The sequence below is a fragment of the Moschus berezovskii genome, chromosome 2 (genome assembly GCF_049115385.1).
Source record: "Moschus berezovskii isolate FMDL1 chromosome 2, NW_MosBer_1.0, whole genome shotgun sequence".
NCBI lineage: Eukaryota > Metazoa > Chordata > Mammalia > Artiodactyla > Moschidae > Moschus > Moschus berezovskii.
The window spans coordinates 20,340,838-20,353,738 of NC_142461.1; the positions used below are offsets into that span (position 1 = coordinate 20,340,838).

Genomic DNA, 12,901 nt, shown 5'->3' on the forward strand with positions numbered 1-12,901 from the left:
CTCTCTTCAGGTTAGTTTTTAGTTACTTTAAGAAGTCTTAAAAATGTCTTCTGTATACTCCTTAGAAAGCCAGAAAGTTAATCAAGTGGTCGAGTGCTCTAAACACAAAATCCCTAAAGCCTGTCTACACTCACCTGACATTAGTCATTAGATTTTCAGGAAAACCCCCCTGTAAAGCACCCAGTTCATTTATGCTGATATTTTTTGGCTGACGTTTTAGAATGTAATAATTTCCTATGAATGTTTCATAGTTTTTCTTTCCTATAACAGAGTAAAGACAGAACTGTAAAATTACTTAAAGAACTATACCAGGAAACACAGGATGAACAAGCATTTCTTTCATGCCTTCAGCTAGTATACAGTTCTTTCCAACTCTCTAACCTTCAGGATTTGTCTATTTTTATTAAAAGGGCACATGACCTTCTGCTTTAATGCATCTTAATACTTTCCCATCGTATAAACTGAGCGGAGGGCAGTGTAATCAGCTTAATAGTTGTTGAGTTACTTCTCATCCGAGGAAGTGGCTCTGCATGGCACTATGAGAACCTGTGGTGGTGGTTTAGTCCGAAAGTCATGTCCAACTCTTGCAACCCTATGGACTGTAGCCCACCAGGCTCCTCTGTCCATGGGATTCTCCAGGCAAGGACACCAGAGTGGGTTGCCATTTTCTTCTTTAGGGGATCTTCCCAACCTAGGGATCAAACTCAGGTCTCCTGCATTGCAGGAAGACTTTTTCCCAACTGAGCCACCAGGGAAGCCCATGAAAACATAACGAGATGAATCCACAAACTCTTTGTCTTATAAAAAATGCATATAAACAAATCTCAGTGCAATGGGACAAGAACTAGAATAACCTTGTAGACTTTCTTAGCATGGAGTTTGTTGACTCTAAGTGTGTGTGAGAGGAGGAGGGCTGGGATGACTAGGATGACTGTGACATGAAAGGCCTGCTATGGAAGGGCTGCGGGAAAGCCTGGAGATGGGAAAGTGTGAGGGGCGGTCAGGCAGCAGCTGCTGTAGGTCTGTGGGTGGGGCTTGCAGGATAGGGCTCGGGAGAGGCCCAGAAGGCTGAGAACAGTGAGGACAGAACCTGGGACAAAGGTACAGTCAAAAGGGAGACATCCCTGGGTACCACGCTGAAGACTCACTGGACGTGTGGAAGTCGGTGAGAATGTTACCAAGGCTGTTGCCCTGCCCCTGAATGGAAACGAGCCGTTCTTATCTGGGTTTCAGGCTCAATGATAAAAACAGGAAGCTTCAAAAAGAAAAAAACAAGAACTGGCTTGAACTAACTTAGCTCAAGACGGTGGAAGACCGGACTTCCAGTGGACCTTGGGACTCATTAAACGCTCCCAGTGACTTCCTAGGTGGTTCAGTGGTAAAGAATTTGCCTGTCAGTGCAAAAGACACAGGAGATGCGGGTTCAGTCCCTGGGTCTGGATAATTCCCTGGAGGCAGAAATGGCAACCTCTGCCAGTATTCTTGCCAGGACAATCCCATGGACAGAGGAGCCTGGTGGGCTACAGTCCATGGGGTCACAAAGAGTTGGACACAACTGAGCAACTGAACACACACGCACACTCACTGTAATGCATTAACAAGCTAAATGACACACCTACTAGTGCCCTGACAGTTGACAGTTGCCATGGCAATAGCGGGGCAAACCCGCACAGGAACTGAAAAGTAGTGCTGCTCAGTTCCGGGCCCCAATCACACCCCTGCTCTCGGTACGCCACGCATGTTCCTCCGTCTCTTTACTCAATTCCCTCCCTTTTACCTCACCCGTCCAATTTATACGGTGCCTAGGCCCAGATGGAGTGGAGAAGGCAATATGTGCACTGGGTCCCCACCTCTCCGTTCTCTGGCCGTTGAATAAAGCTGCCCGTCTCAGCTTCCGTTTCACTGTCGCTACGCAAATCTGAGCAGAAGAAGAACCTCTCCAACTAAGACAAGTGATCCCAGCCTGGGTTAGGACCCCGGCACAGGCCCAGGCAAGCAATTTAATAACAGAAAATGCAATTCATGTTTCAAGAAAGTGACCAACAGCAAAACCAGGACTTGGGAAGATGAAATTGAACATGGGAGTGAGTTAAAAGATGTTTGCAGCAGTCCTGGCCAGATGGAGGGTGGCGTCCAGAGGGCAGAAGCTGGGGAAGTGAGGGAAGGAAAGAGTGGTAAGTTGGGGACGGAACGTTTCCCAGGGAAGCATCGCCGCAGCAGAGAAAACAGGGTCACAGTAAGAGCAGCAAACAGTGTCTTACTAGACCTGCTATTAGTCACTCATAAGTGGCCGACAGACACTTGTTGAATGTGTTGATCATTTGGTTGATTAATTAAATGAATCCACCCTAATGCTCCACGTGGGTCTTCTCACCCTCTCCAAGTCCTCCTGCTTCAACAACCATTAGTCCAGGTGTCCACGCGCTCAGGAGCACAGCACACTCAGCTGTCCTGTGGACCGGCTCTTGCCTTTGCTTCATTCTCTACCCTGCACAGTCTCCCAGGCCAGCGGTGATACAACTCTGAGGCCTTTCGGCAGGAGACACCATGAAAGTCCGTGGCGGATGAGACCTCCTGCAGGTACCAGATGAAGGCCCTGAACTGGAGCCCACCAGTGTCACCAGCTACCAGGCTGTGCTGTGCGTGCTGCCGTGGCAACACCCCTGGCCACATCTGTGGCACGTCACCCTGCCCTGATGTCACTCTGGCACAGTGGAACGAATGTCCTGCCCCCACTTTTTGCCACATTTCGTTATATGGTCCCAAAATGCTGACTCCCCATGACTCACAGGGAATTGTTCTCACTGCCTTTTTTCTGCATCATCAGGTTCAAGTCCATAGTGGGATACAACTATTATAGGTCCATGACTTAGACTACTCAAAAGCTCTCCAGTAACGGGCACTGTCATAAAATCAAGCTTCACTGCTGTTGTTTAGTTTGGGCTTCCCTGGTGCTCAGAGGTTAAAGCGTCTGCCTCCAATGCGGGAGACCCGGGTTCGATCCCTGGGTCGGGAAGATCCCCTGGAGAAGGAAACGGTAACCCACTCCAGTATTCTTGCCTGGAGAATCCCATGGACGGAGAAGCCTGGTAGGCTACAGTCCATGGGGTCGCATAGAGTCGGACACAACTGAGCGACGGAACGGAACAGTGTCCGATTCTCTGCAGCCCCATGAACTACAGCACACCAGGCTCCTTTGTCCTTTACTATCTCTCAGAGTTTTCTTAAATTCACGTCCATTGAGTCAGTGATGCCATCCAACCATCTCACCCTCCATGGCCTACTTCTCCTTTTGCCTTCAGTCTTTCCCAGCCTCAGGGTCTTTTCTAATGAGTTGGCTCTTCACATCAGGTGGTCAAAGTATTAAAACTTCAGCTTCAGCATCAATCCTTCATGAATATTCAGGACTGATTTCCTTTAGGGTTGACTGGTTTGATCTCCTTGCAGTCCAAGGGACTCTCAAGAAACTTCTCTAGCAACACCATTCAAAAACATTAATTTTTCAGCACTCAGCCTTCTTCATGGTCCAACTCTGACATGTGTACATGACTACTGACTGGAAAAACCATCGCTTTGACTAGATGGACCTTTGTCAACAAAGTGATGTCTCTGCTTTTTAATACGCTGTCTGGTTGTCATAGCTTTCAAGCTTCACTGTCTGACTCCTTTCCTTTAAAATAACTTTACTGACACAGCAGGGAAGGGGATGGTGGGATGAACTGGAAGATTAGGATTGATATATATATACACTACCCTATGTAAAATAGGTAGCTAGTGGAAGCTGCTGTAAAGCTCAGGAAGCCCGGCTCGGTGCTCTGTGACCCTAGAGGGTGTGATGGAGATAGAGATGGGAGAGAGGTTGGCGAGGGAGGGGATATATGTATGTGTATAGTTGGTCCACACTGTTGTACAGCAGAACTAACACAACATTGTAAACCAATTATATTCCAATTAAAAAAACTAAATAACTCTACTTGCTTTGGTTTTTGTTTAAACACTCCTCAGTCTTCATCTCAAGGGGCTCCTGGCAATCCCCCTTTACCATTTCTCTAAACCTCACCAGACACATCAGCACCTCCAGACCAGTGAAGCTGAAGTTCAAGCTGGACACTCACTGGTGTCAGTGACATCGTGGGCGTAAAAGTGATAAAAATCTGTGGTTATTCAAGAGACTTTCCATTTTGTGCATATAAAGAGGGTATGCACACTGTCCTAGAGGAAAGACCAGAAGCTGAGGTATGTGGCTAAAAGGTGTGTCAGGGACACTTCACAGAGTCAAAGAGGTGATGGAAGGATTATACATTGAGAAAAAGCAGGCAGAGGCTAAAGAAATAAGGACTCACAGTACACCAAGGTCACCCATGGATCCTGGACCATCATTTTTAATCCTAACAAGACCTTGCATTGCAAAAGAATGCAAGAGTCCCTATAACTACCTGAAGACTAAATTAGACTTCCAAACAGATGCCATATAATGGATTCTTTGCTTTTCTTGAATATTTTTAACCAAACTCAGAAAAAATAACATTGGGCAATAATCAAAACACATTCAATTCACCTACATACAGAGACATCAACTTGGCCCCACTCTGTGGGGACAGACAACAATCCCAAACCCCATTCAGCCAACTTGTATGACAAAGGTCATTGAAAACCACAGGGCATTCAAACGTGTGACCCATTAATCAGTAGCACAAATGCCTACATAAAGCATGGCTCCCAATATGTAAGCATAACAGTTAAAAATAACCAGGTGCTGCTGACCTAAATATAGGCAATTGGGTAGCATATCTATCAATTAACTTCCTGCTTACAATAAACACTTTAGGGACTTCCCTGGAGGTCGAGTGGCTGCGTCTCTGCCCTTCCAATGCAGGGGGCACAGTTTCTTTCAATCCCTGTTCAGAAAACTGAGGTCCCACATGCCTTGCAATGTGGCCAATAATAATAATAATAAACTTTAAAGTCATTTTTTTAAAAAAGAAAAACACTTGAGCAAAAGCAAACCAAATCAACAAATATTTGTGGAACCTCTGTTATGTGCCAGGCTACATAGGTGATGCATAGAAATGTGTTTCTATTAATAAGCAATTCCAAACTAACAAGAAGAAGTAAAGTTCAGTCACTCAGTCGTATCCAACTTTTTGCAACCCCGTGGACTGCAGCAAGTCAGGCCTCCCTGTCCATCAACAATTCCTGGAGCTTACTCAAATTCATGCCCATTAAGTCAGTGATGCCATCCAACCATCTCATCCTCTGTCGTACCCTTCTCCTCCTGCCCTCAATTTTTCCCAGCATCAGGGTCCTTTCAAATGAGTCAGCTCTTCACATCATGTGGCCAAGGTATTGGAGTTTCAGCTTCAGCATCAGTCCTTCCAATGAATATTCAGGACTGATTTCCTTTAGGATGGACTGGTTGGATCCCCTTGTAGTCCAAGAGACTCTCAAGATTCTTCTCCAACAATCAATTCTTCGGCTCTCAGCTTTCTCTATAGTCCAGTTCTCACATCCATACATGACTACTGAAAAACTATAGCCTTGACTAGATGGACCTTTGCTGGCAAAGTAATGTCTCTGCCTTTTTAATATGCTGTCTAGGTTGGTCACAGCTTTTCTTCCATAGAGCAAGCATCATTTAATTTCCTGGCTGCAGTCACCATCTGCAGTGATTTTGGAACCCCCCAAAATAAAGTCTCTCACTGTTTACATTGTTTCCCCATCTATTTACCAGGAAGTGATGGGACCAGATGCTATCATGTTAGTTTTCTGAATATTGAGCTTTAAGCCAACTTTTTCACTCTCCTCTTTCAGTTTCATCAAGAAATCATAATCACAGGAAACTAGTTGATCTGATCACATGGACCACAGCCGAATGTGGTCCACTGGAGAAGGGAATGGCAAACCACTTCAGTATACTTGCCTTGAGAACCCCATGAACAGTATCAAAGGGCAAAATGATAGGATACTGAATGAGGAAGTCCCCAGGTCAGTAGGTGCCCAGTATGCTACCGGAGATCAGTGGAGAAGGCCACCTCATGCGATGAGTTGACTCACTGGAAAAGACTCTGATGCTGGGAAAGGTTGGGGGCGGGAGGAGAAGGGGACGACCAAGAATGAGATGGCTGGATGGCATCACCGACTCTGTGGACATGAGTTTGAGTGTACTCCGGGAGTTGGTGATGGACAGGGAGGCCTGGCGCGCTGTGATTCATGGGGTCGCGGAGAGTCGGACACGACTGAGTGACTGAACTGAACTGAACTGAAGAGGCTCTTTAGTTCTTCTTTGCTTTCTGCCATAAGCGTGGTGTCATCTGCATATCTGAGGTTATTGATATTTCTCCTGGCAATTTTGATTCCAGCTTGTGCTTCGTCCAGCCCAGCATTTCTCATGATGTACTCTGCATATAAGTTAAATAAGCAGGGTGACAATATACAGCCTTGATGTACTCCTTTCCCTTTTTGGAACCAGTCTGTTGTTCCATGTCCAGTTCTAACTGTTGCTTCCTGACCTGCATACAGGTTTCTCAAGAGGCAGGTCAGGTGGTCTGGTATTCCCATCTCTTTAAGAATTTCCCAGTTTGTGGTAATCCACACAGTCAAAGGTTTTGACGTAGTCAATAAAGCAGAAATAGACATTTTTCTGGAATTCTCTTGCTTTTCTGATGATCCAACGGATGTTGGCAATTTGATCTCTGATTCTTCTGCCTTCTCTAAAACCAGCTTGAACATCTGGAAATTCACTGTTCACGAATTGTTGAAGCCTGGCTTGGAGAATTTTGAGCATGACTTTACTACTGTGTGAGATGAGTGCAATTGTTCAGTAGTTTGAACACTTTTGGCATTGCCTTTCTTTCGGACCGGAATGAAAACTGACCTTTTCCAGTCCTGTGGCCACTGCTGAGTTTTCCAAATTTGCTGGCCCGGTGAGTCTACCGCACAAAATCGACAGAAGCAGAGAAAGAATACACTGCTGTGGGAGGCAAGACCAAGGACATCAGCAAGAGCAAGAGCCTTGCAAAACCATCCTCAGGCACTCAAGCTGATCACCCAGGCCAGGAATTCCCAGGCTCTTCAGAAACCACCCGTCTCTGCAGGATAGGGGGGCTATGTGAGTTCTGCCTTCCTTTGGGGTGCATTTTTCATCTCCTAGATTTTACAAAAGAAACCAAGACCCACCACCACCACCAGTTCCCACCCTGGAAAAGCCTTGGGCGAGTCTGAGCACCGAGATACCCCAGGAAAAGAGTCATTACGAGGCAGCATCAGAGGGAGCTGGGCTGATAAACACACATAATCAGCTGATAAACGGTTCTGCAAGTGGGAGCGGGAGACGCCACACCAACAAAGGAATTAATGATACATGTGACTAGTGAACAGTTTTCCTTGGGCATTGAGTCATTTTATTAGACAGTGTAAAACAGCAAGTGTACACACACAGCAGTGGAAAAGAATCCACACAGGCAGGAAACGCCAAAATGACCCAAATTTGGGCCTGAATGGGTTGAACGATTAAACAACACAATCAAATATCCTAGGGTTTATCTGTAAATGAGGGTTCTCTGCAAACTTGGGCTTTGCCCAGCTATCTTGTCATCAGTTCTTCGCAGTATATTTGTTTCCTGCCATGATACGTGGTTTGTGGGCAAAGGAAGATCCCAGAAGGACAAGACACGGAGCACAGGAAGGAGAAGAAAAGCTGGTGATGGAGGTTTTAGGGGAAAGAAATGGACCGAAGAGGGTGAAGTAGCCTTACCAGTAGGAGAGGGCGTGTCCTCCGTAGCTCCTGGGTGGAGCCGGGCGGTCACCTAGTGGCAGCATTGCTTCTGGCAGCTGCACTTCTGCTGACAGCAGCTCTTCTGCTGGCAACAGCCCTTCCCACCCCCGCAGCCACACGAGTTGCAGCTGCAGGTGCGGCGGTGGCAGCAGACCACGGGGACGCTGCAGCAGCCCCCACAGCAGCCGTAGCAGCAGGGGCAGCAGCTGGTGCAGCAGCCCACCCGGTAGCATCTGCAGCTGTTGCAGCTGCCACAGCCACCACCACAGCCACCACCGCAGCCACCACCACAGCCACTGCCACAGCCACCACCGCAGCCACCACAACTTCCACAACCACAGCAGCCCATGGAGTCAGTAGAGAGGACTCAGGAGAGGTGAGGAGGGAGACTCAGGAGGGCAGGGAGGTCAGATGTCACCTTCTGCCAGAGGGGACCCTTATATACCAGCCCTGGGGACAGGAGCAGGAAGACACATGACCACTTCCTTGGAATTGTTTGCTTCCTTTTCTCTAGGAAAACCTCTGCCTCCTCCTGCTCATTTTCCTTCTAGACACCGTTTATCTCATTAAGTCACAACTCTTCAGTTTAGCTAAATTTACCTTTGTTTCACCCAGTGGGAGCATTTAGCAAAGGACCTGTCCCTGTTTTCAAATACAGCCAGTGTTAGCATAGGTAAACTGGGAATACCTTCCTGCCCACTGGCGTTTTCCTGAGTCACTAATATTTTCCCAGGGGAACCGTGTATTTCCTGTCACCTCTCCAGAGAAAACTCCTAGGAGTCTTTTCAGTAGGAGAAAGAGAGTACAGAACCTTAAATAAAGAAGGTAACTTTCAACATGGCTGTTGCCATCATCAGTCTGAAAGCCATAGATCCACACATATATAAATGAGCGGATATGTCTGTTTCTCTAACCAGGGATAGAAGCTCTGATTGCAAATGGTGAACTTGCTCAGCAAATTATAAAAATCAGCCTCTCTGTGGGGAAGCCCAGATCCATCTACAGGACCTCCTAACCCTCACATTTCTGTCTTGTAATTAATACTTCTTGCGTGAGTCACATATGTAGGTCCAGACTTAATCATAGAGCAGGTGACAAGAGAGATGAGATGCGAGTTCACAAGCCCTAGGAAACTTCTCTGTCGCCCAAAAGACCTTGTCCTCTGATGGTTGACTTCAGCAGTGTCAACTCAGTACTCACATTAGATCCTTGACTACAGAAGGGCTATACTCAATGTTGAAAAAAGAAAGTGAAAGTGTTAGTCGCTCAGTCCTGTCCGACTCTTTGAGACCCCATGGACTGTGGCCTGCCAGGCTCCTCTGTCCATGGGATTCTCCAGGCAAGAATACTGGAGTGGGTTGCCATTTCCTTCTCCAGGGGATCTTCTGACCCTGGGATCCACCCCATGTCTCCCGCATTGCAGGCAGATTCTTTATGGTCTGAGACACCAGGGAAGATCCCATACTTAACATTGGGTTTCCCAAAATGTGTTTGGTAGAACACTAGTTCCACAGGAAGTTAAAACTTACAACAACACAAAAAGAGATTCAGTTATGTTTGAAAAGTAATCCATTTACATAAAGCTAACCGGATGTTTTGACTGTAGATCTTCTCAGAGCTTCAACAGGTCATGTGACTCTCAACAGACCACGGAGCCTACTCTCAGCTAGAAAGCCCTGCTTGCCTTCACTCCTCAGGTGAGAGAGCTCCCAGGACAGTCCCAAGTTCAGATTCTTATGGTGAATTCAGAAAAATGTTGACCACAGGGAATGGAAAGGGTAGAACAGCAGTTCTCAGACTTTTTGGTCTTGGGACCCATTTTGCTCTTAAAAAGTATTTATGACCCCAAAGAGCTCTTGTGGTATGACTGGTATCTATTGCTACTTACTATATTAGAAATTAATACTAAGACATTGTTAATACTTAATTATGAATTCATTTTAAAATAACAATACAATCCCACTACTTGTTTACATAAAATAACACATTCTGGGGACAAAAACACTTTCCAAACAAAGGAAAGTATTTATTGAGCACAGCAGCATTAGTTTTACATTTCTGCTGATCTCTTTAATGTCTGGCTTAAAAGACGGCTTAGCGTTGGCTGGGCAGTCACATCTACTTCTGTATTGACTCCAACGTACTATGTTGTTCTTGTTGAAGCAAATAAAGAAAACTAACAGTCTCACACAGACAGGCAGTTGAAAAAGGAAGATAATCCAAGGGTGCCAGAATCACACTTCAAGGACTGCTAGAGCAAAGATTCAGAAACTTAGCTCCCTGTGGAAACAAGCTACGTAAAAATGTTCCCAACTATTGATTTTCGCTTCATCAAGGACACATCTTTATGCCACTTTATGGAATTTTATTGCTTCTATATTAAAATAGTTACCACATGCTGCCATATTCTCTAACAGCATTTCTAACGATATTTTCTAATGCTTTTCCCACTCAACAATCCTGTGATTGTCTTCGTCTTTAAAATAAAGCTGAGACTCACCAGCAGAGCATTCAATGCCCTCAACAATCTGGTTTCAATTGACCCTTACCGCCTAATCCTCTGTCCAGAGTTCCAGGGGGACTCAAGACTATCAAAGAAGAGATAGGCTGGAAATTAATACCATTACTAACAGGCTTCCCTGGTAGCTCAGTTGGTAAAGAATCTGCCTGCAATGCAGGAGACCCTGACTCGATTCCTAGGTCGGGAAGATTGGCTGGAGAAGGGATAAGCTACCCACTCCAGTATTCTTGGGCTTCCCTTGTAGCTCAGCTGGTAAAGAATCCGCCACAATGCGGGAGACCTGGGTTTGCTCCCTGGGTTGGGAAGATCCCCTGGAGAAGGGAAAGGCTACCCACTCCAGTATTCTAGCCTGGAGAATTCCATGGACTGTATAGTCCATGGGGTTGCAAAGAGTCAGACAAGACTAAGTGACTTTCATTCACTCACTCCCTGGAGTAATAGTTAATCTTCATGGTACAAGCACTAGGTACTGAACACAGTACTAAGCACTTATAAATGTAACTGAGCAGGTTCTTAAGATTTCCTGGAACAGACCCCCACCCCATGTTCTCCACCTGTCTCTTGTATATAGAAAAGCTGTAGTCTTCCAGGCCTCCAAGAGTTAATGATTAGAAGGATGTGAACATGTAGTAACAAAAGATAGTTGGGTCAGGAGAACTGGTGACAATTTAAACAGCAGATCAGCCATATCAGAGTCACAGAATCTTTAGTTCCTACCTGAAGAACATAGATAAGAGGGTTTGATGCACAATCCTGAGTTCTGCAGACACTAAAATTACCACCAGAGGGAAAAGGCTAACTTCGTGATGACCAGACTGTAGCCATGATATAAGCTCCAGCTTGAGCAGTACAGAATCTGAGGCTTGCACAGTTCCAAGAACTAGCTTCAAGGAAATGGACACAGACCAACCTTCGAGTTAAAGATCAACTGCACCTAAAACAAGCAAGATAACGCTGACCATCACCTGAGTTTCAGGATGATTGTTGGAGCTGACCATGCTGTTCTGCACGTAGTCCCTGTCCACACTCCCCTGCAACTTCCTGATTTTCCCTTTTCCCCCTAATGGGGAATTTGAAGATGGTTTGGGGAACACTAACGGCAAGCCACTCCAGTACTCTTGCCTGGAAAATCCCATGGATGGAGGAGCCTGGTGGGCTGGAGTCCATGGGGTCGCTAGGGGTCGGACATGACTGAGCGACTTCACTTGCACTTTTCACTTTCACACATTGGAGAAGGAAATGGCAACCCACTCCAGTGTTCTTGCCTGGAGAATCCCAGGGATGGGGGAGCCTGGTGGGCTGCCGTCTATGGGGTCGCACAGAGTCGGACACGACTGAAGTGACTTAGCAGCAGCAGCAGTGCAACATCTCTTCAGGGTTGCCTACTTCCTAAATAAAGCATCTCTCTTTTTCCATCAACCCTTGTCTCTTGAACACTGACTTTTGAACAGAGCAGCCAAGTTTGAGTTTGATTCCAACTGCAGCCAGTGACAGAAATGAAAGGAAGACAAAAACAATGAAACAGGCAGGACTCAGGCAGTAACACACACATGAAGGAACAGTATCAACAGAGCAAAGGTGGCGAAGGCAGGCAACACTAGATCACACCTGTGACGCAGACCTTTTTTTCTCCCATGAAAGAAACACCCCAGCCACATGGTCACACCTTGAACTTTTATACTCCCATACCTCCCTTGTGGCTATGCTTTTAGCTGAAAATGCCTTCTTCCACCATCAAAATTCTACTCATTTTTAAAGATGACTTTTTTGTCCTGTTTTGGTTGTAGCTCCATTACATTCTATAAAGGAAGGGTAAGAATGACAGCAGGGAAAATAGGAGGAAATGCTGTTGTCATAGGAGAAGAAGGAGAGACAGGAGTTAAGGCTATTAGCACCACTGCCACCGTGAATGGCATTCTCAACACACACACACACACACACACACACACACAAGGTAACTATGCAAGGTGATGGATGTATTAATTAACTTAATTATGGTAATCATTCCATAATATATGCATATAATAAATCATCACATCATATACCTTAACTATAAATAACAACTGATTTTTAAATTATATCTCAATAAAGCTAGAAAAAATATTTGTTCCAAGGAGTTAGATATGTTAGGGAAAGATTTGCGTATTGAGTAAATTTTGTGTTTGTTTATGTGGGATTCTGTGCCTGAAAAACACCAGGTAAATACAAAAAGCTGCACCCAGCTAACACATGCGCATACACACACTTCAAACAACCACCTGTGTGTCCTATGGGTTAAGAGCATCACTCATCCACACCTGCAAATACAACTTTCCCTCCTATTTTGGATATACCCTCTTGTACCACTTGACAATAACACAAGCTGCAACCTTTCTCAGGGCCACTTCCAAAAGCAAGGTTTAGGTCTTTTCCAAGGTAAAATCCCATATTTATTGTGCTTTCCTCATGGCTCAGCAGTAAAGAATCTGCCTGCAACGCAGGAGATGTGGGCTTGATCCCTGAGTCGGAAAGATCCCCTGAAGAAGGGAATAGCAACCTACCCCAGTATTCTTGCCTGGAGAATCCTATGGAAAGAGAGGAGCCTGGTAGGTTACACTCCATGGGGT

General features: G+C 45.7%; 1 pseudogene; it reads right to left on the reverse strand.

Moving 5' to 3' along the window:
* Positions 1–6,242: 6,242 nt before the first annotated feature.
* LOC129538577 (small cysteine and glycine repeat-containing protein 9 pseudogene) lies at positions 6,243–9,130 on the reverse strand (annotated as a pseudogene).
* Between the last annotated feature and the right edge of the window lie 3,771 nt (positions 9,131–12,901).